Genomic DNA, 22,783 nt, shown 5'->3' on the forward strand with positions numbered 1-22,783 from the left:
TATTTGCTGCAGTATTTATGGCTGCGGAATTTAGGTTTGTAACAGTTTGCCGTACCTATATTTTATTTTTTCAATATGGAAAAAGGAGCAGGGGGAGGGGAGAGAGGAGGGACCCCAGTAAGTGGAACAAACAGTCGCACTCAAATTTAGCCAGGCAAAGCTTTTAATATTTCGCTGAGCTAATGTTATATAAGGAATTTCTCAACAGCTCCTCACGCAAAATGTCAAACTTATTTTAAAATTATTTTTGTAAAAATAGATGGTCTTGGAAAAAAAAATAAATTAAAAATTGCACCCTGGAGTCGGGATCTAAGGACTGTTACCATCCTGGTGGTTAAAATAATTCCTTCCCGGGTGTTGCTCAGTCCCTTACGCAAGCCTGTAAACTCATTTCGCCCCAGCACTCTTTAAATCTTTGTCGCTCTTTGCATATGCGGTTGTGATTTACATGCCACCCACATTTAAAGAGGTATTGACATTTTCAAGGCGGCTATTTTAGCCCCTGGATTTTTAAATGGAATCAATCACACTTTATTTCTTCCCTCAGGAGCCCAGACCTGTGTTTGTCGCACGCCCACCTCTATCTCCGCAGCCCCAGGGGCGTCTCAATGGGAATATTCAGCATCACCTCAGCAATTCCAGCCGCGCAGCGCCGAGCCCTGGCAGGGCTGGCTGCCCCCATGGCTGCCATTGGGGCCTGCCTGCTCTCCCAGTTGCTATGCAGGCCGAACCGGGATGGCAGGGCAGAACAGAGCCCCATTTCACGGCAGCTCCGGCATTGTGCAGCAGAATGGGCTGGGGCTGGCGCTCGGGGCCCGCCGCGCTCCGTGTCAATGGCATTGTCGGGGCTCAATGGCGCTGACCTGAGCGCGCAGGCCGAGGTCAGCGCCGGGCCAGGCCCGCCGAGCTCACACAGCTCCCACACGCTGCAGGCCGGCCTCAGGACTACAGCAGGGACTGCTCTCCACAATGGCATTTGGTTTTTTGTCTTAGCACCCCTTTGGTTCCTGACAGCAGAGGGTCTGTTGCTGGAAAAGCCAGGTTTAGCTGCACCCACGCAGCCACGAGTGTGCCTAAAGAGTCGCCGTGCAGGTGACACGGGGAATGCTGTCCTTCCCCTGCACGAATCAGGGAACGCTGCTCCCTCCCCTGCTTTGATCTTGGTGCATTTTTTGTACTCAATTAGCCTGAAATGGAACACGGTCATGCTTCCAGCTGCAGCCTCCTTCCAGCACAGCCCTTTCCACACATTATACAAATTGCACTTCATCACTGAAAATCAAATCTAAGAGGCAATGATACCCACGTCAAAATCCTGTAAGGATGTACCAGTGCTTCCTACCCTGCACTGTCTCCTAAGCGGAATGGAGGAATGTCAGTCAGGAGTTCCGGCTCCTCCAGCAGTTCTCAGTTATTTGGGGCATTTTCCCACATTCCGCTGATGCTGTTAGAGTGTCAGCAAGGCAGTGCTTTAGGGAAACCCAGCAAAGCACACTTAGTGCCCAGCACAAATCACAGCACCCATCTCCAGATGCAGACTCAGTCCCATCCTGGCCAGCAGCAGAGCTATAGCTGTGTCCTGATGTTTGGCAGGGATTAATTCAGGCTTCCTTCATCTCACACAGAACCCGTCTTGTATGGGCCCTGCCAGACATTTGTTTTAAAGACAGTTAATAGTCAGTGATCCACTTTGGTCCTGCCAAATAAGGGTAGAGAGGATCAATGGACTTGCTCGGTGATGTTCTCCCTTTCCCTTTCTGAGGTAGTTGTTGAGGCAAGACAAAGCTCCTGCTGTGTGTGAAGCAAATATTCTCCAGGAGTTCCCTGGTACCACTTCAAGTGTAAGGCAGAGCATCCTCCAGCCCACCCTGCTTCCACCCAAATCTGCTGCTGCAGCCACCAACTGCAGCCCAGCGGTGACCCTGCAGCAACAGTGATTCTGTTCCCCCTGTGCTACTCACAGCAGTGCCACTCCTGGGCACTAACACGATAAAAGCCTTCTTGAAACTTAGAGGGGAGGGATATACATACATTGTTCAAGGGTGTGAAAAAAATCACCTGCATCTGGATCATTCCTTCCATCAAACCATGCAAACCAAACTCATAACAGACACATGGGCTCACTGATGGCTACACCTTACATTTTAAAAAGTTCCTTGTGCAAACTGGCTCCCTTGGCTGTATCATACACCATTTATCTTGGAGAAGGTCTGCTCCAAAAGGAGAGTCTGGGTTTGGTGAGTCTGTCAGTGACGGCTCTATTTCCCAGTATATATTTACACTACCATCAGACTTGGTGAGTGGGTTTGCTGTCAAACTCGCGAAGCACAAACCTGACAGTTTGGTTTGAGCTCCCATCCCCACACTTGGGTCGCACGAGAACACTGAATAGATGCATTTGCTATAGGTTATAGCAATCCTGACAGTAGTGAATGAATGATTGCTCCTAAAAAGTACAGCTTGTTCTGACATTATCGCTCCATTGCATTCTAAAAGTGGCTAAACCAGAGACATCCTTCCCCGTCTCTCCCCACCCTGCTGCCATTCAGCATCTCTTCTGGTTCAGCAGCCTGCATTTCCACACTGATGTGAAGGGGCTGTGGATTTACACCAGTGGGACATGATGCCCAGTGGTAACATTTACAGCATAACAACCATTTATTTTTCCAGAGAAGTGTTTAGCTTATTGATGAAAGAAAAAGTATTCTACCCTCTTGTGTGTCTAAGTAGTCAACATCCCTAGTGAAATGAATAAAATTCTCATAATCTGTTCCACTGGAGCCTATTTCTGTTATAACTGAAAGCAGAAAATGTTGCTGCAGACTTCCATGGGAGCAGCCTCATGAAGAATTGGTTAAACATTGCATAATTTAGTAACTCCTGACTTAACAAAACTCCGAGACACGCTCCCAAAGAAATCCACACAGTTTGTAGCTGGGAACAGCCTGGCTGGATCAGCAGCACTGGCAGCAATGAAAGCCTCTAAAACATAGATATGAAAAATGATTAACTGGCTTCATATGACTATTTGTGCTTAAAATTAGGGCAGGCACTCGAGAACTCTGCTGAATCAGGGCCTTGATTATTGGTACCAGTAATGAATGCAGACATTTGGGAAGGTATGTTTCATTGCTGCCATCATGTTTTATTTTTGGAGATGTTAAAGAAAGATATAGAGAAGATATAAAACAAGTAATTAAATTCCTGTTTTGTATAATGCAGAGCAAATATTTGCTTCAAGTTTTATGGATATCTTGCAAATCAAAATCATAAAGGCAGATGAGCTTTTGTTTAAAAAAGGCACGCTGATGGCTCAGCAGAAAATAATAAGAGTTTGTTTTTGGAAGAAAAAAAAACCCCTGACATGAACCACAAATACATTTCATTAGGTGACACTAATAGGGGTTGTCAGGTGCCTTCAGTAACAGCAAACATCCTCTCATGTCTCAAGTTTGTGTGGAAGTCAAGAGCACAGACTTCACTCAGATAAGATATTTGATTTGTATTTGCTCAGGAAAATGCTCTGACAGCTTAGCTAAAAGGAATTTGTGTGGAATTGGAGTAAAACTTGGGCTAGATAACAGCCAAGAGAATACTGGGGCTGGGCTGGACCCAACATTAGACAATGGAAACAAGCTGGTGAACAAGTTACTGGGGAATATTTACTGAAGCACATTCTTTCTTTCTTTCTCACATGGACCTTGTAGAAAGTGAAATTCAAAATGCCAAAACTGCCTCGTTTGGACACAGGAAAAAAATTGATTTCCAAAAAGTACAATCCTACCATTTTCTTTCTTTCTCTTTTACTCGTATTAACATTTTCTTACCCCTCTAAAATCTGCCTTGAGTTTGACCTAGACAGAAATCAAAGGAATACAAAATATTATTGTGATATAGTTTCAATACTGTTTTCATGTTTAGGGGAGGGAGTAAGGACAAACAAATACTTGGGTGCTGGAAGGGCAGAGTTTGAAGTTTTGTAGCTTTACCCTCCGCTTCCAGCTGAGTTCCCTGTCCATATTATAACTCCATGGTTGGGCCTGTCTGGCAGGAGAAGGGAGGGCAGCCTGTGGTGGAGGTTTCTGGGTTTCCAGGTGTGTGGAAATCCAGCCACAGAGAATTCTAGAAGCACAAATTGAGAGCTTTCAAATTCCCACCAGGCACTGCAAGCATTCCTGGATTTAAATATTTTCCCATTTTAGAGAGAATATTTCATTTAAGTTGATCTGCTCCTACATCCATTAACTCCATAAAATTTTATAAAATAAGGGAATTACTGCAAAATTATCCAAGATAGGATTTTTTTACTTGCTCTATTTCAGATTATGCCCACATTAGATTTTCACCTCTCTGTTGACAACCCCAAAGCAGAAACCAAGGTTGGTGTTGACATAATTTTGATATTTAACATACAGTTAGGTGCACAAGAAAGATCCCATGAGCAATAAATTATTTTCTTTAGATAAATTAACCTTGTGATGGAGTACAACACATCCCCTCTTTGCCTCTAAACTCAGCACTATAGACAACGAAGAGAAAAGGTGAGGTCTGTAAGAAGAGCCAGTGCTTTTATCAGGGCAGCTAATGCATATGAAAACAAGGAAATAAAACATAGTAATATATTTTCTGGTGTTCTCAGGCAGGGTTGAAACGATGAAGCAGCCTAAGGATTGCACAGAGCAGATGTGGATTTATAGCTGAAGGACCCTCCTTTGCCTGGCTGCATGGGCTGCACTACAAACCCACCCTGCTGCAGGTTTGCTCTCACACATCACAGCACCACGAGTTACAAATCTGGCCATTAAACATCCTCCTTCTAGCACAGGAAATACTCTGCTGTCCCCATGGAGTAGGTAACACACACTCTCTGCCATAATGTCTTCTAGCATATGGTCAATGGACAGAATTTGGGAGAGTTCCAAGGAAATTTGTACTTCCCCAGCTTTTGCCATTTGTAACACCGTAGTACTGTGCCCTGGGGGCAAATAATCAGCCCCATTTTCCTAATGAGGAAATTCATCCAAGGTCATATGCTAAGTCAGTGGCACTGCAAGCCATGAAATCCAGGTCATGGGCAGGAATTACCTCTGCTGTCTCTGCAGCTTAATTGCATTTCAGAAACTACATTTATTTGGTATGATAATAAACCAGCACCTGTTGTAACGAGACAGTACAAGAAGAGCAGCCAAAAAGAGAGAGAAATATGTCAAGGAAATGTGGTAAACAGTAGTAACTAACAGGAACTATAATAAGCCTCAGGAATTAGTAGCTAAGAATATTTCTGGGAAAGAGTATTATGGCAAAATATTACTGATCAAAGCCTGTAGACTCTAATCCTGCCACTGCTTTCTTATATGTAGAATCATCTTAGAGGAGTCTCAGCAAATTCAGTTTAGTCCCAAATTATTAGGTTATAAATAGTCTATCAAAACTCTTTTTAAACTAGTCTAACCACACCACTTCCAAATGTGAAGCTACCAGAGGGGCAAGTGATCCTGAGTCAAGACAAGAATTGTGTAAAACCCACCATTCCTTCTTCATCTTTGGACTTTTTTTTTTTACTTATCACCGATTCAAAAACTTTATTGTGAATTTTATCTTATCAGTCTTAAATTATACAGAGTTAGTTTCTGCACTGTCTTTTCATTATGGATACCCAAATTCTGCTTTCCTCAGTGCTCACTTTGCCAAAGCATCTAAGACCAAGAATGAAATGTGTTATAAATCCAGGAGCAAATTCACAGAAACAAGGTAGAAAATATAATTATCAATATCAGCTAATCTACTGCACTCAAGAGGTGGAAGCTTTTTAAAGAGGTCTCTGAGTGGGTGACTGCCCTCCAAATAAAAGGCATTATTATTTGAGCTGTGTCACAAAGTCAACTAAATATATACTAGATTAATGATGCCTAAGTGAGTTATTGAAAATTATTGAAAAGCAAGTCCTGAAAGTTCTTTATCCTCCCAGATCAGGCATATTCAATATCAGAGTTACTCACCAGTTTAAATGCATTTTGCTGCTCTCAGAGAATCTACTTACCTTGCAGAATGCAATTTAGCTGAAAGTTTGTTTGGGAGTTGAGTTTATTTTCTGAAATTACTATTTTTGTATCCTAATGGGGAAACACCCCTCCTCAGCCAAAAAAAGAACCCAGCAGCCCACATTTTTTGTGTCTAGCTACAAGTAGGCCACGCTTCTGAGCTTCCCACCACGTCCTGGCTCTGGTGCCTGCAATGATCCTTTAGGTTGCAGGTACAGCTACATTTAGCTCCTGACCCCTCTGTACTCAGAGTCTTGGTTTATTAATACAACTATTCTTCTCTTTCCCGCTGGCCTTATTGATTTCCCTTTACTGTGAAATACTGAGGTTATTTTCAAACCTGTCTTACACCAAAACACTTAACTTTTCCCACTTGCACTGTACCGTGACAGACCTGCAAGTGTGAGATATGAATTAAAAATCAAACCTGAGAGATGTACTGCAGTAAAAAACAAAGAAAAGTAAAACTCTCATTATACAGTGTTTCTCCTGAAGAAAAGTTTTAGAGTAGGATGCATGCTAAGTTAATTTTCCAGCTCTTCCTCTCTCTTGCTTGTGACAACAGACTTTAGGTAGATGAATACCAAGTTTGTTAGAAGAAGCACCCACAAGCAGAACAGTTTGATGGGAATAAATTTTTGTTTGTTACTGGAAAGGGATGAGAGGCAAACCACAGGAATAAAACTCGGCACCAGATGTTTGAACCTGGAGGGTCAGCTCATGGTAACACCCTGTCCAGCTGCAAAACTGCCTTTGAACAGAATTAAATCCTACCCAGTCCAAAATAAAGACAAGAGACAAAACCATGAAGGCCCAGCTCATGCACCCAGCTCAAAACTTTCAGAACTTCTCTGTGGATTTGATAAATTCCAAGCTTCTCTGAAAGTGATTACACTACCAAGAGTAATCAGGTTTAACTGATGTCCTTGTGCTGGTGTTAGAGGGATTTTGAAAGTGACCTTTTTCTCAGGAAAGAACACTTGTCAGTGTTTTAGGACCAAAGTGCACTTGGAAAATTGTTATCACAGTTGCAAAAATGTCATTGTTCTTGAAATAGCAAGTATATTCCATGGAATTTCTCCTTGGTACTATAGATCACTGCTGCAGGAGGCCTCTAAGCTGAAATGCCATTGCTAGTTTTATTGCCTGTTTTAAGTAGAATTTAACAGAACTCTCTGTTCTGGATATATCCCACCTGCTGGTATATTTTTGTTCTAATGATGAGAAGACTTGCAGCACATTAACCTTCCAGAGGAATAGTATTTCATCTTTCTGTACCACATCAGCAACAGGACTCGTGACTTATGTAATTTCTCTATCAAAAAGAAGTAAAAGCAGTGGTATGGGTTTTACAAGTTGGAATAATTGCAATATTGTCACCATCACAAGACATTTGTAGCAATAAATGTCACTTAAACAGGGAATGTTAATGGATTAATTGTGATTAAAGTTGTTCCATTCCTTGGAATACTCACAATATCACAAATTTCTCATCCACCTGCATTAAAACTGTGCTCAAACCCCTGTTGCCAGCTGCCAGCCTGCTGCAGTCTCACCCAGCAGTGGGGTTTAGCCCTGGACATCAGGGAAAGAGCTGGGATGAGCTCCCAGGGCAGCCTGATCCTGCAGCAGATCCTCCCTCTGCAGGGGCAGCGTGCTGGGAGCGCTGGAATGCCGTGACTTCATCCCTGAGCACTGCAGCATCCTCAGAGCCCAGCAAACTGCAGAGTCCATTCAGCAGCTCTGTTAAATGCAGCCATTTCTTTCACTTATTTTCAGAGTTACCAGTTGCTTTTTTTCTTTTCTGTTGTCATGTTTGTGTCTGCAGTCCTTTACTGTGGCTGCAGAAAGAGGCTGGAAGCTCGGACCCCTGGGCTCTCCCTGCTGTGCCTCTGTCTGGCCGGCTATTTATAGCCTTTCTCTCACTAAATTGCAGAACTGTTGAGAGTTTTGTAACTGCATTTTGGAGACAGAATCGTGAAATGTTTACTGACAGGCAAAATTTGAGTGAGTTAGAAATATTTTTTTTTTTTGTCTCAACATGAGTATGTATGAAAATAAAATTTTAAAAAGCCTAAACTTATTTTTATCAAGTTTTAAAGTGCCTTTCATTCTACTAAATAGTGAATTTTCAGAGGAAAAAACTTGGTATTTTCCTGCTCTGTAAGAACAGTCACTAAACCCATGTCTACCAGTGCAGAGGACATAACCCACAGGGCTTGCAGCTACTTTCCATACTGCTGTGTAAGGAGAAAACTTAAATGTAAGAGAAACTGAGGACACTCTGCAGTTAAAACTCTCTAATTCTGCTCCATCCCCAGCACACCTGCTATTGTAACTGCTGTATCCAATATCAGGGAGTGTATCTTCCTTAGTTCCACTTTGATATTATTCAAATCTAAAGAAATCTGAAGTTTTAAATAACAGGGAGGACAAATTGTGCTTTCAGAGAAAGGGAGTTGGGACTCCTGCTTGAACAGATGTTAAGAATGTTTCTGAGTGTGCTAGACTCATTTACGAGTCTCTTTCACACATTTGAATCTTGGGGACATCAGCAGTTTGTTCAATATTTTCAGCCTCCATCCTAAATGCCACACTGGGAAATGAGAGGAGGGAAAAAAAAAAAAAAAAAGAGAGAGAGAAAAGGGAAAAAAAAAAAGTAAAAAAGAAAAGTAAAAAAACCACACACACACAGAGCCAATCTTCCATCAGTGTGACAAACTGCAAGCAAGAATCATGGCAAAATAGTCAAGCCAGACAGTTGGTAAGATAGAATCAGGCTGGAAAAATAGTGCAAGATGATTTTAACAGACAGATGAAAGTAGTCACCTTCTGGACTGTGCTCCTGGGGCGAGCTCACAAACATAAGGTTCTCCCTCCCGAGGGAGGATGGAAGTGTCACTGGCTCAGCACTGCTGAGGCTGGCTGTGGTCTCTGCAGACATGACGTAAAGAGCAGCCTGAGCAGCACCTCCAGCTCTGATTCTCCTTTCTCCCTGCAGATTTCAGTCACCTTAACAATGCACTCAGGCTTCCTGGGCTGCAGATGCAGCAGGAGGAGAAAGCATCCTTTTATACCAAGTTAATAGAGGGCACAGAAGTGAGGGGGCTCAGCTGTGCTCAGAACAGGGTGATACAAAATAATAATCAATGACAGGGCTCCAGTTTTGAATCAAAAGAATGATCAGCTTTGGCAGATGATAAAACTCAGCCACTTGAGTCTTCCAAAGCCCACTGATGGGCACAACTCTAGAAATGGCCTAGCCAAGCAATAACAAAGTTTTCCTCTTGATAAAAATACCAAAAGGAAGGAAGTCTCTATGGAGGCTATGGTTGTGCAAGGCTTAGTTTCTTTCCTATTCAGCTTTTCTTCTGTCCTTTATTGATGCAAGTAGTTAGACTTGTAAAAGGTTTAATATTAGCAGTTATTATGGAATTCCTCATCAGATTACTATAGATCCCAAAAGACCAGCTGCACTTTGTTGTTTCCACTGAGCAGACCACAAGCCATCAGCACTATCTGAGTATCTTCATGATTTGCAGGGCTCTGTGCCTCAGCAAAAAGAACAGAAAGATAATCAGAAAGCCCAAGTACCATTCTTGGTTCCAGGCAGCTACTGACCTGCCATAGGCTTTGGAAAAAGTCACTCCCCTCATCCTTCCTGTGTTTCCCTTCTCATATTCAGTGTGCTTTGTTTCTAGAATAAAGTTTCCTGGGGTAGGAATTTTTCCACCCTCTAGAAATGACAGCCTAACTTTGCTTCTGTACTGAGCTACTGAAGAACCATTTTTGTGAAGCATCCTTCTTTCCTCTCCTTCTGTTATAAAGCCTTCTGGTTTATACTAGAACACTAATAAAAGTCTCCTGCCACTGCTAATTTCAGAAGGCTGAAGCTGGTGCACAAAAGGGACACTATCAGATAATTTGCTCTCCCTCCTACATTGACAAAATATAACACCAGTTTTATTTGTGTTTGATTTCCTGTTTTCAGCTGGAAGCATTTCACCAAATTTAAAACACACACCAAAAGAACTTCAACAAATATTTTTGTTTGGGTAGAAGGTTTCTTGTCCCTGGTGATTTTCCATCCTACTTTGAGGGCTAGCCCTTGAGCAGTATATTATCAGTGACAAGGCACAGTGGTTGTGGATAATGGGGCCAATTTTGCTCTCAGGCAACCCCAGTGACTTCATTGTCTGGTCTATCTGATGAGAGGGTAGAGGCTGGTAGAATGACTCATCAAGAAAAAAAAAAAAAAAAGAAATGGGAAAAAAAGCAAAGGCAGCCAAGTAAAGACACAAGGCTGTCTCCTAAGGATAATTTAAATAGCAAGAGAGCTTCAAAATGCAGCAAGGAGCCAGAAATCTCTGCAGAATGGGGCTCAACAAAGAGCTGTGATGCTGTGATCCACAGTGTGGAGCCAAGGGTTATTTAGCTTTGGCTTTTTTGTTTGTTTGTTTTGGTGAGGGGGGGTGTGCATCTCTTTTTGGCTTTTCTTTCAATAAAGGCAGTCTGTTCTTTCTTGTTCCCAAAAAGCCAGTTTCTCCTCTCCTCTGAGCACCCAGGCCAAGAAGAGGAGTTGCAATTCCTGTGCATGTTAATTTGAGGCAATGGTAACTCCTCACAGTCACTGCCTTTGGTAGAGACAAGCTTTTAAATTTCTGCTTCATGACCAGCAAGGGAGGGGGAGATTCTGCCCTGTGCCCTGCTCAGGTGAGACTTCACCTACAGAGATTCCCCAGCCCCAGGGCCCAGCACAGGGAGGAGCTGGAGCTGCTCAGGAGGGTCCAGAGGAAGCACCAGGATGATCCCAGGGATGGAGCAGCTCTGCTGGGAGGAAAGGCTGGGAGAGCTGGGAAGATTTGGGGTGAGCTCAGTGTGGCCTTGCAGGGCCAGAAGGAACCAACAGGAAAAGATGGAGAGAGACAATTTCCAATGGATGGAGTGACAGGACAATGGGGAATAGTTCAAAGTGAAAGTGAGGAGGTTTAGGTTCAATATTAGGGAGAAATTCTTCCCTGTGAGGGTGCTGAAGCCCTGGCACAGGGTGCCCAGAGCAGCTGTGGCTGCCCCTGGATCCCTGGAAGTGTCCAAGGCCAGGTTGGATGGGGCTTGGAGCAACCTGGGATAGTGGAAGGTGTCCCTGCCCAGGGCAAGTGAAGCAAGATGAGCTCCCTTTTTAACCCAAACCATTCCATGATTCTATATAATGAGTCTGTTCTATTATTACTTCATTCTCAGGAAACAGAAGGTCCCAAACAAGGTCAGGATCCCTCCTGCAATGCACCCTGTAAATCCCTGCTGGGAGAGAACCCTGGTTCTCAAAGCATTTAAATAGATACATCAATGAAACAGAGAGGAATAAAATGGCTCACAGCCAAATTCGATGAGCAAGACATTTAAATTCCCAGTGCTCCAAGTCTCCTGCCCAGTGGACTTGGTTCCAGCTCTTCCTTCAGGGGTACAAGGCAACCTGGTGGGAGAAGCAGCCCAGGATAAACTGTTCTGCCTGTCTCTAAAAACATTTAAAAATGCCTTTAACCAGAGTTGTCTGGTCACTAGGATCAGCAAAAAACTTAGGGAGAAAAGCTGCAATATTTTTCCCCTGAGACTGGGAAAAATTCTGCAAGTCTTTCGTTTTCTCAGCTCATCCCACTGCATCTATTTACTCAACTCAGGAAGATTTGAAGGAACATGAGTAAAGGACTGGAAAATTACACTGAAAAAGAATCAGAGTAATTAAGCATCAGGAGAGCCAACACCACAAGAAACAACAACAAAAAAGGAAAAATACTTGTGGGTACTTAGACTGATTCTAATTAATGTTTCAGTTTCTGAAAAACATTCCCAAGCTAAAAGTTTGTAAAGCTACCTCAGGCCCACTTAAAATTTTTGCAGTACCTTTATAAAATCCTGAAAATAAAGATTTTTAATGGGATTAGGAGTCAGAACAGAGACAACAGTGCTGAAAAAGATCGACAGCAGAACATTCAAAGTGTCGAAGTATCTGAGGAGTCGTGCTCTAATGTACGAGATGCTCGAGAACATACTGCTGATATTCTGGAGTTATTTAGATAATGTTCTGATTGTGGCTTGAAGTCAGTAATAACAAGCCATATGTTCACTTTTTCTGAAAAATTATTCTTTATTAATTCTATCAATAGTTACCCCATGAATTTTAAGGCGAAAAGCATCTAATTTGTGCCTATGGCATTTGAATGGATTCCAGTTTACTTTAAAGGTCAGATAATACTATAAGGTCTCATCAGAAGATGTATTACTATAGATCTATTGGATATATCTCCAAACTTTATTCCATTTATTATTCTGTGTACCAGTAATAGATAAATAAATCTGCCTTGATTTAACTTGAACAGAGATTTGCCTCTACAGAATCCTTCTCAAAAAGGAGAGAAAATACGACACAAAACCCAGAACTCCTGCCAACCCAAACCCTTATCCTTTGGTTTTAGATGGGATATCTCAATTAATGAAGATGGAAGTTCACTGGCCATTACCTTGGCTTCCACATGAGATAAAATCATGCTAAAGGATGAAGAGAATCTATCCCAGCACCAGAGAACCCAAGCACCTGGAGTGGGTTTGGCCGCACTGCCAGCTTGGGGTCCCAAAATCCCAATTATCCATGTAGGGGATTCTTATACATCTCCTTCCACCCAATTTATGTTGAGAGGACCAGGTTAAATGGTTTGACATATTTTATCTCATTCTCAAACCAGAATTCTACCACAGAGAATTACATTTAGTTTGAAACTCAGTCCTTTCATTTAGAACAAAACCCAACAGCAAAAAAACCCCAGATAAAAATGCAGCACTTGGTGATAACCCAAATAAAAATGCAGCACTTGGTGATAATCTCTCTCTAATCATCAAGGACGCTTGCTATTTGAAAAATCTTGCAGACCCAGAGTAATGACCCATGTAGGACAGAAACCCCAATGTTCTCAGCACAGTAAAAGACAATGCTTAACAAATAATAATAATAGTTATTACTAAGTCTTATGCACCACTGCACTTTCTAATACTGCCTTGGAGTGAAAAGGACACAAAGATGTGATAAGAAAAGCTGTTCCCAGGTGATTTCCCTCTCTAATGGAATCCCCAAAACCCTGAAATATCAGACAAAACCTTGTTTGGGGACATTTCCTATTTGTTTCTCACTAAATTAATTTAAAATTTATTTCAGAGACATAACCCCTCACATCAATCTGACTCGCAGAGCTCACCATGTGCTGAGCAGGATTGGCACACTGGAGATTCCCCTTCTTTCCAAATCTCCAAGGACAAGGGTGGTGAGGCAACACGGGGAAAGCATAGCTCTGTTCATTATTGTGGCAGCCAGGTACCAGCACATATGACTTCATTATTTACAGGACAGCAAAGAGATTTCATTCAGCAGAAAAATAAAAAATTCTCCCAAGGCGTTCAGGATGCAGTGCCAGGGAGAGGACAGTGACAGGGACAGGGACAGGGACAGTAACCAGGACCGAGCACTGAGGATGGAAATCCAAGGAGCCACGCACACAGGAGCAGGGCGCAGATTAGCTGCAAGGTCAAATAAACATCATAAAACATTGCCTAAACTGTCAATTAAAGAACAAACAAGCTCATCATAATTGTACCAGATAATTGTTATCTGCTGGGTGTTAATTAGATACATTTTATCGGAGCTATTGTCACTGAATGGAGAGTAAAACTGGTCAAAGTTATTTTTTTAATTAAAATTATTTCATAACTAGTTTTGGTTTTCCTTCAGATGAACTAACATCTTGTTTTCCCCGAGTATGTTTTCTTAACTGTACTCCTAAGAAGCTTTGAATTTTCAAAATGAAATTACATTGCTGTGTAACTAAGCTTAGCAAAGAAAACCACAAGCAAAGAAAGACATAAAAATAAAAATTCTAAGCAGTATGCTCACTTAAAAATAGAAATAAAAATAATTTTTCCCTATACAGTTCCATAAAATCAAATGTCCAATCACAATACACTCTAAATGATAAATAAGGACTAAAATGCCTGAGAGATCAGTGTGCAGGCATTGAGCAGTGCAGGGGTAGATGTGGCCCAGTATCCAAGACAAACACTTTGCTGAAGGGATTCTCACTGCAGGAGACAGGCTTTGGATCCTGCAGGTGAGGCATGCATAGTCTGAGAGTCCTGAACTGCAGCCTCTCAGCACCCACCTCAGCATCCCACCCTGTGGAACCACCTCAGGGGCACAAGGACTGAGTGAATGCTGGAAAACACACACATGTGGAAGTTCTGATCAAAGTCAGAATAATAAAATATCAGGTTGAAATAAAAGCAAAGGGAGAAAGAGAGGAAGAACCTTGAGTGTCACACTCTGGCTTCCCCCATTACAGCAAGCCTCCCTCCATGCCTAATTCCTTTCCATCCTCACAATTCACTGTTTGTCTCTCCAGCAAACAGTGTCCCTAATGTATCACTTTCTGGTGAGAAAAAAACAAATGTCCAATATTGATTGAATCAATAGAAAAATCTAAACTTTCAGCCATCAAGACAGGGGCCTTTTGTTTCTATTTGTACATCACCAAATATCACAGGAACTTCCCAACACTATTGTGTGAAGCAGCAGCAATAAAAAGGAGGGTCAGTAGGCCACCAGAAATACCAACCTGCTTCGTTTCAGGATTGATTCATTATGAAGATAACCAACATTTATTTCATAAGATAAAGAGCTTGATATAATTTGCATTGGTTTTAGTAAGAAAATACCAGAATTTTTTGAGGAGAACAGTGGCACAAAGGTTTACCACACACAGCCTAAAATAGTGTGAGAAAGGAACTGACTTCAGCTTGAATAATAGTCATTAACTCAAAACACTGGAAAATGCATTCCTTGTAAGAACAGAGCCACTGGAGCCTTGCCCAGTCCTAAACAAAGAGTAGCAGTTCACAGCTGTAGGGGACATACTGTGGGTATACACTAAGCTAAGGTTTAAAATGTTCTTGTGGTCTGCAGCAAACCTGGGGATTCCAGGCATCTTGTGAAATGACATTTCAGGTTGTCTTCATTTCTCTCCTTGATAACAGCATTTCTCTAGAGTTCTTTTATCATCTCTGCTTAAGTTACTGAGCAGTTGCATGGTTCAGCTTTATACTGAAAACAATTAGGAGTGAAGATCTTCCAGAGCTATATATGCATGGAAGAGTATTTGCACTCACAGACTATTTCAAGCAACAGGGAGCGTTTTCATGGCAAAGGTGTTGTGGACAAATTCCAAAAGTGCTCCTCCAATGCAGTAACAAAGTTCAACGTGACTCATGGGTGCAGGTAATTGATATTATTAACACAAACAGAAAATTTGAGGTCACTACTGGCAAGCAGTATAAAAATCATATTTGTTTTCTATGAACACTAAAAAGGAATTACAAGAAAGGAAAACTGAACAAAGATCAAGTTAAATATTTAATATATACATGTATATTTAATATTCATCTAACAATGCCTCATTCATAGCTTAAGCAACCCAAATGTATCACAGGTTGAAGACATTTCCTCTTGTTTCACAAGTTAAACATTATAATACAATGTCCTTTTTTCCTTCCTTCCTACACTAAATGTCTGTGTTATTGGTAGCAGCAGATACAGCTCATACTCAAGTGAAGAGCTGAGACCTTTCATATCTACAGAGTTAAATGAACTCAGAAAAACTGGATAAGAACTTGGAGTAGAGACTATAAATCCTTTGAACTGTGCAGAACCAGACCCAAAGCTTAAGTGAAGCTAATGGCATGATCCAAAGATTATTGAAAGCAATGAGAACCTTTCTCCTGCTGGATATTGAGAGATTTTGCATCAGCAAGATGAGAGGCAGCCAGACATTCAGATTAAAAAACTAATCTGGAGAGCAGACAGCAGAGGAGGGGACAGAAATAACAGCCAGCAGAGCCTGTTACCTTTCCAGATTCTTTACAAGTTTGGTCTAAAACAGAATTGCTCCTTCACACTTGGGCTTGTTGCCAAAGGAGATTTTCCAAGCTATTTGAGATAAGAGGCAGCAGGATCTGTCCCAGGGCACCTGGATCTGCCTGGGCTGAGTCACTGCTGACCAGGCTGAGCAGGTCACTGATGACTCTGCCTCCCTTCCTCCCTTCCCTTCCTGCCTCTGGGGGTCCAGCCTTCAACAGAGTGATTCTGAAAAATGTCCTTTCTCCAGAAACGGCCACGTTTGGTATCAGAAATGTCTCAGGCACATCTCTCACTGTAGGCAACACTCCTGCCATGAAAGCCACTGAGCTCTGCCAAAGGCAGCTGAAGGGTTTCCACCTTCTCCACAGAGAATGCTACATTCCAGGGAGATGGGTGGGCTCTCCCAGGAGAGTATTTTGTGTGTGAAAAATACTTTGAGAGCCAGTCTGGAAGACATTCTGTATTTTTATATCACAGTTGGAATAATGCAGGCAACTGGATTAAATTCTTTATAGCAGGGGACCCTAAGGTGTTTTAGCAGCAACAGTTTCCTCCCTTTTTCTCCTCCTATTTAAAACCCCTGACTTAAGTGCCATCTCTTTGACCCACTCAAGGAAAGATCAGTTGTTCTACTGTCCTAAAATACACCTATGTATCCAATTTCTGGAAATTCTGCAGCATTGTCATTTCAGACCAGAAACACAAGAGCATGCAAAGACAGAAACAAACACTTGAGCTCCAGAGCTCATCTGGAGACCCTGACTTTTACAGAAGAAGGAAGATGCAGCTGAAACCACCAGTTTTGAAGGCAGCATCAGGGAAATGAATAGCAGACATAAGGTGCCACCTTAGCACTGCACATACTGCAATGCTGAAAAATCACCTATTTAGTGCTGATGGAAACATTTGCAATCTAAACAATATAAATATTGCTGGGTTTCTGCTAATTCAACAGCAGCAAATCTTTCACATGCCTGTGACACACACAGGATATCAAATCCTTCTCAGAGATGCTGTGAGTGGAAATCTGAGTTATCATTTGCCTGCACTGGGCTTGGAACACCTCCACTGTCCTCCAGCTGAATTTCTCCTTTCTCAGTAGCTGGTGAGCTCCCAGGAGAGCAGCTCCAGTGCCCGTCTTTAGGGAAGTGAAACTCAGTGCTCTGGTATCAAAGCCAGCCAGGCTGGGACGGGTAGAGAGCACCTTGAGGAGAGCAGAGAGGAGATCTGGAGAGTGTCACACCCAGCCCACGCTTCCCTGGTGGGTGAATAAAACCCAGAACTGGTTAACAAATGATGTAAGGGTTATTCTTGTCTCCTGAAAGTGGGATTGTTGCAGGTTGAGTTTTACATTTAACATTTCAGTCCACCTGTGCAGCGGTGTTAATTTTTTTCCATTGGATGTTTAACATAACACCTACCTCATGGTCCCCTAATTATGATTTCATTCACACCATTGCCTTCCTATTCATCATCACTGGTGGCCATGAATGTAACCTTTAGCATGGCCATGCTGTAATTAGGCAATTGCTGTTACTTTGGAATGCTACTGCAAGGCTTCCCCATGCAGAACATATTTTTGCTGCAGGACTATGGCAGTGACCTGCAGAAGAACTGGCTGATGAGAAGGTGACTAAGCCTCTTTACAGTTTACAGATTAAGTTTACAGATTTAATTGAACATTTGTACAAAAGAGAAGAATTCAGTGCATTGTACAATAGATATTGTTTAGTCTAGTGCACTGATTTATGCTCAAGTGGGATAAAAATCTACATTTCGTCTTGTCTATTAGAGCTTCCGAAATACTGCCAAGAACTACTTCTCAGAATAAAAATGAACATTTGTTCTCATGTTTGCAATTTTTTTTATTCCTTTCACTAGCAAATCATCTGGCTATTTTATTTAATTCTTTGTTCTATTTTTAGGAACATTGACAGAAAATTCAAATCATGTAAATATTTCTCCAACTCTTCTCCTCATTATATTTGCTTTGGGAATGATTTGTCTTATTGTCTTTATGACTCTTTCTCCATTTCTTCATAAAAGCTACAATTAAGCAGGCACAGAGTAATAAAAAAGGCAAGAAACCAAACCAAAAAGCCCATATGGCTAAAACTGAAAACTGAATGCCATAAACCAGGCGAATGTGAAGAGCTCCCGACCAGAGCAGTGATTTCAGTGCATTTGCATCAAGAACATGCCAAACAATCCAGTAGAGGAAAAACTAAGAAAATCCAGTCGTGGGAAATACAAAAGCAGAAAAGGGAAAAAGCTTTTGAATAAAGAATTTAGTACACCCAGTTCATCCAGTTCTGCTCCCTCTTCCTTATCCAGAACCAAGGCCCATTCAGATATTCTGAATACAAAATGGGCTTTGCAGTTATTTTGAACTAGTCTGCAGAATTCTAAGGACTGTAAAACATTTTACATATTGGGTGTTTACTGTCTTCAGGGTTTCTCCTTTGCCTGATGAAAACACCATCAAGAAACTTTTCACTGATTGTGTATTGGCACACACAGGGCACGAGTCAGTGCAAAGGACATGCAGAAATGAAGAAATTAAGCAGACAGAAAATTCCAGATTTCTCCCCTATCAGACCACAGTCCCACGAATAGAAATGTTCAGCTAGCAGAATCTACAGAGAATATTTATATACTAAGTTGTAATATTTTTCTCTTCTCTCCAAATCATAAAGTATCTGCCCCAAAACATAATGCAGAGTATAAAGTTTAAATATGTTCATAAGTACACATATTTCATTTGCAATGAAAAGGAAGATGTAACAACAAGGTTGAGTGTGCTGCTAGAAAAGAGAGATTTAAATGAATTCATTTTCTAAATCTAGGCCTCAGGAAAATATCTGAATAACCCAGGAACAGCTTTTGGATGATCCATTGCTCAAGAGATGGATTCAAGGTGCAAAACTGGTGTTTGAATCACCATGTCCAGAAAAAGCACATCTGAGGCATTTGGAGCTTTGAGCCTCCTTTAGAGTCTCCCTGTTGGGAACAATCCCAGATTTCAGTCAGCTGCTCCACTGGCCTATCACCACCTCTGAACTGCCTTTTTGGGGCAGTTAATGTGTACATAAGCATGTTCCTCATTGTAACTGAGCATTTCTGAGACATCAAGGCAGATTAAAGCATTGTACAACTTCCTCACTTGAGTTTTGTCTTGAGTCAAAGTTTGTCCAAAAAAAAAAAAGGTTTATTTCTGAGTCACAGCCAATCATCCTTCCCACAGGAGAGGCAGAAAAGGGGTTTCTCATCATTTACTGGGGTGAGTGACAAGAATTACATGACTGAATGGGGATTTGCTTTCTGAACAAGACCCACTTTGTCCATTCCTCCTGAAGGAACAAAGACATGCAAGAGCCTATTTCTTTGTGCTGTTGCCAAATAGTGGAAATTTATCATCATAATTAAAGAAACAAATTGGCAAAAACAAATATTATTTTCAGATGGATTTCTCTCTCTTCTGTGAAAATTCTCTTTTTACATTTCAAATGAGTGGAAAAATCAGATTAAACATTTGAAAAAGCCCCAGGGCAACTATTAGGAGAGATAGTGAAGCTCTGAACTTTCTCCTGCAAAACACACCTGAAAGACTTTCTAATTTCTCAGCATGTTGACAGTATTTAAATTCCTGTTTTACTGAAACACAGGCAAAAGCTGAAGTTCTAGCCTCCAGAAAATACACTCTTGTTTAATAATGTGATGAGTAAATGTATCCAGGAAATGTCACAAAATAAATCTGAGATAAATTAAACAAAACTGACTTCCTTTCTATGTTAGATGCATCTAATTTTGGCAGTTTGGGTTAACAAAGGAAAGCAAGCAAGTACTTAGAAATGAAAATGTCTGTTTAGTAACAGAGCTACAAAGAACAAGTAGCACATTTCCAAATCTGTAACAGAACCAAACAGCACCCAACCTGAGTTCTCTGGTTGCACCCCACACAAATCCCCCTTGGTATCTGTCAGAAATACATTCTTATTTCTCATTATTTACAACCTTCCCATTGCCCATGAGCAGGGGGCAGGAGGGCTGTGCAGAGAACACCAAAGGTTGTGTTCGCCCCTCCTGTCCCATGCCAGATTCTTGCCACTCTGTATTTCAGAGAAATTTCCTATAAACCATCTGCTGAAAGAACAGAACGTTGGGGTAGAAGATAAACTGTCACCAACACCAGATGTGTGGAGTTACAGATCTCAGAACCATTAAAATCGTGGTAGCCATGGCTGTTCATCAGCACTGAATGCAGAGAATTGGCAATCAAGGCTCACAGCCTGCTGATAAACAGCCCTTTAAAATAAAACAGATTAATAGAATATATGGGCAAACAGAAGCATTTAACAGGAAGGGTAATTTGGGGTCAGAGCAAAACATGGAGAATTGAGACTGCAGTGTTTATGTCTGTGCAAGCAAACTTCTCCTGCTCCTTGTTTTGTGCTGAGGTGCCTGGCTCACTCTCCTCAGCAGAGCTGCCCTCCCTTTGCTCTTCACTCTGGCTCACTCAGGCTTTTGTGAGCAGGGCTGGAAGCCACCAGAGCTCCAGAGGTGGGACTTGCAGGCTGCTACCTGAGCCTGTCACCTTTTACAGATGAGCCTCCCAGATGGCTGAGCAGATGCTGCCTGAAATAAGGAAACAATTATCTTTGCACCTGGCTGAGTCCTTTAGATCTTGCTAAGAGACAGATGACCAAGCATGAAAATATGCCGAATAGTGGCCAAAATATTTAAGGATTAAATATAAAATTTGCCTAAGTCCTGTGGGTAACAATGGTTTTTATTTTTTTGCCAGGTTCTCTCTGGATGTTGTAGAGATGCCTGCTCATGTAGCACTCTGACCTTACTCACTGCTCTGACCTGGGGTTTCATTTCCTTCCAGCAGCAGATGCTGCTCTCACCACAGTCACAAACCCTTTTGGGTATGCCACACTCAGCAATACATTTTGGGTGAGGGTGGGGGAAAAAAATCTGTCAAATGAAAAGATAAGTGGGAATTAAGAGAAAATACTTACCCATTGAAACAATGCAGGGTATAAAAAAATAAGAACTCTCAGCCGAGTTCTGCTTCTCTAGAGATTTGAAGAATGTGTTGTTTGTGTTTAGCTCACTGCAATTGCCCCTTTTCTAAAGAATAATGCCATTCCAAGCCTTTTCCTCACTCACTGCTTTCCTCTAACATCTTTTTGAGTCTCCACTCTTACTGCTTCTCTGGGAGCACAGAGGTGATGCTGAATGCTAAAGAGACAATAAGTACTGCAGTCCTGGACCTACAGGATGCACTTCCATCCATTCAGCTGGCAGCTGTGTCATCAGACACTGGATGATTCCAGCTGTCCAGCCCTCAGTGAGCCATTCAGTGAGCAGCCTGCAGGTAATATTCCCACAGCTCTTATTTTAACCTGTGAGGCTGCTCCATCAGGACCTTAAACGCAGACATAAATGGGATGAGGAAGATACAAATGGCAGAAAAACAACAGCAAAGGAGAACAGCATTTCCAGCAGATTACTTGGAGAGGGAGGGTGAAAAAAGGATCTCTAAAATAGCATAAGCTTTCCCTTATAAATAAATCAATTACAGCAAGATGCTTTGCTCCACAGCACCCAACATCTGGTAGGGGCTTTAAAAAAAAAACCCTTTCACAACCACCCTCGAGAAAGGAAATATCACCTTCTTCACATGGATGAAGAAACAAAGGGGGCAAAGAATGATGTCCTCAGGATCACAGAAAACAGAACAAAGACTAAAGAAAAACACCCCGAGTGTGCTTGTTCAGCACTGGAGGAGTTCTTGGAAGCCTGAGATAGTTTCATGTGTTATGATCACAGAGCATCACATGGGGGAAAGGAGGGGATGGGAAAGTCTCAGTGCTTCCCACAAAAACCCCCACAGTAATAAGCCTGGGGAAGGAGTTTTCCCAGCAGACTTCTTCCCACATCACTTATTTGAGAGGGTGGGACATCAAACCTCAAAATATGCAGCTTGACCTGACATACTTGTTTTTGCACAGACAGACAAGGCAGCTGCCTGCTGAAGGCATCCTGTTACTGCCATGCAATTCCAGAAGTTTATTTGGAGGGTTTTCTTAGCCAGCTATCTCCATACCAATCTCCCAGTGTCTTGTTACGGGAGGAGAACTAGGGCAAGGGAGCTTTCCAAAGGGAGGAAACCCCCTAAGGCCTGATTAGTGGAAGACATTGCATGCCCCATGTGGTTTCTTCCTCTGTGGGAAGAGAGGAATGCAGCTGCCTTATGCACCAAAAGTAGAGTCCTGAGGGCCAGGTAATCTGTGTTTATCCTGGATTTAACACTGACACCTCTCCCAGGAAATAGATCCCTGAACCCCAGGGCAGGCTCTGTTAGAGCAGAGGATCCTTAAGGTCCCTTCCCATCCAAACCACTCTGATTCTGTGACCCTCAGTTTTCTCTTTGTCACCTCCATGAGCTGCTTCACTGCTATGAAGAAATATAAGAATAACAATGGTAAAGCCCACTCAGAATGGGAAAGCATAATTCGTTATTCTGAACTTTCTGTTCAGTTCTGCAGTTGCCCAAGGTAGGTCACAAAATGCCTTTTTCCCCAAGCAAATGAAATGAGGAAATTCCTCATCTCTTTCTTGAGTAATGATACCAATAAATGCTACACCATTATGTACTAAATCAGCATAAACCTTCACGGCTCATGTGCTTTGAAAGTGTTTATTGAACCTGTTTTGAACTGAAGACGACTGCGGCACCATCGTGAAAAAAAAGGGAGGAAGGAGAGGTAGAGAGACC

Source organism: Catharus ustulatus, chromosome 17, assembly GCF_009819885.2.
Source record: "Catharus ustulatus isolate bCatUst1 chromosome 17, bCatUst1.pri.v2, whole genome shotgun sequence".
NCBI classification, from domain to species: domain Eukaryota; kingdom Metazoa; phylum Chordata; class Aves; order Passeriformes; family Turdidae; genus Catharus; species Catharus ustulatus.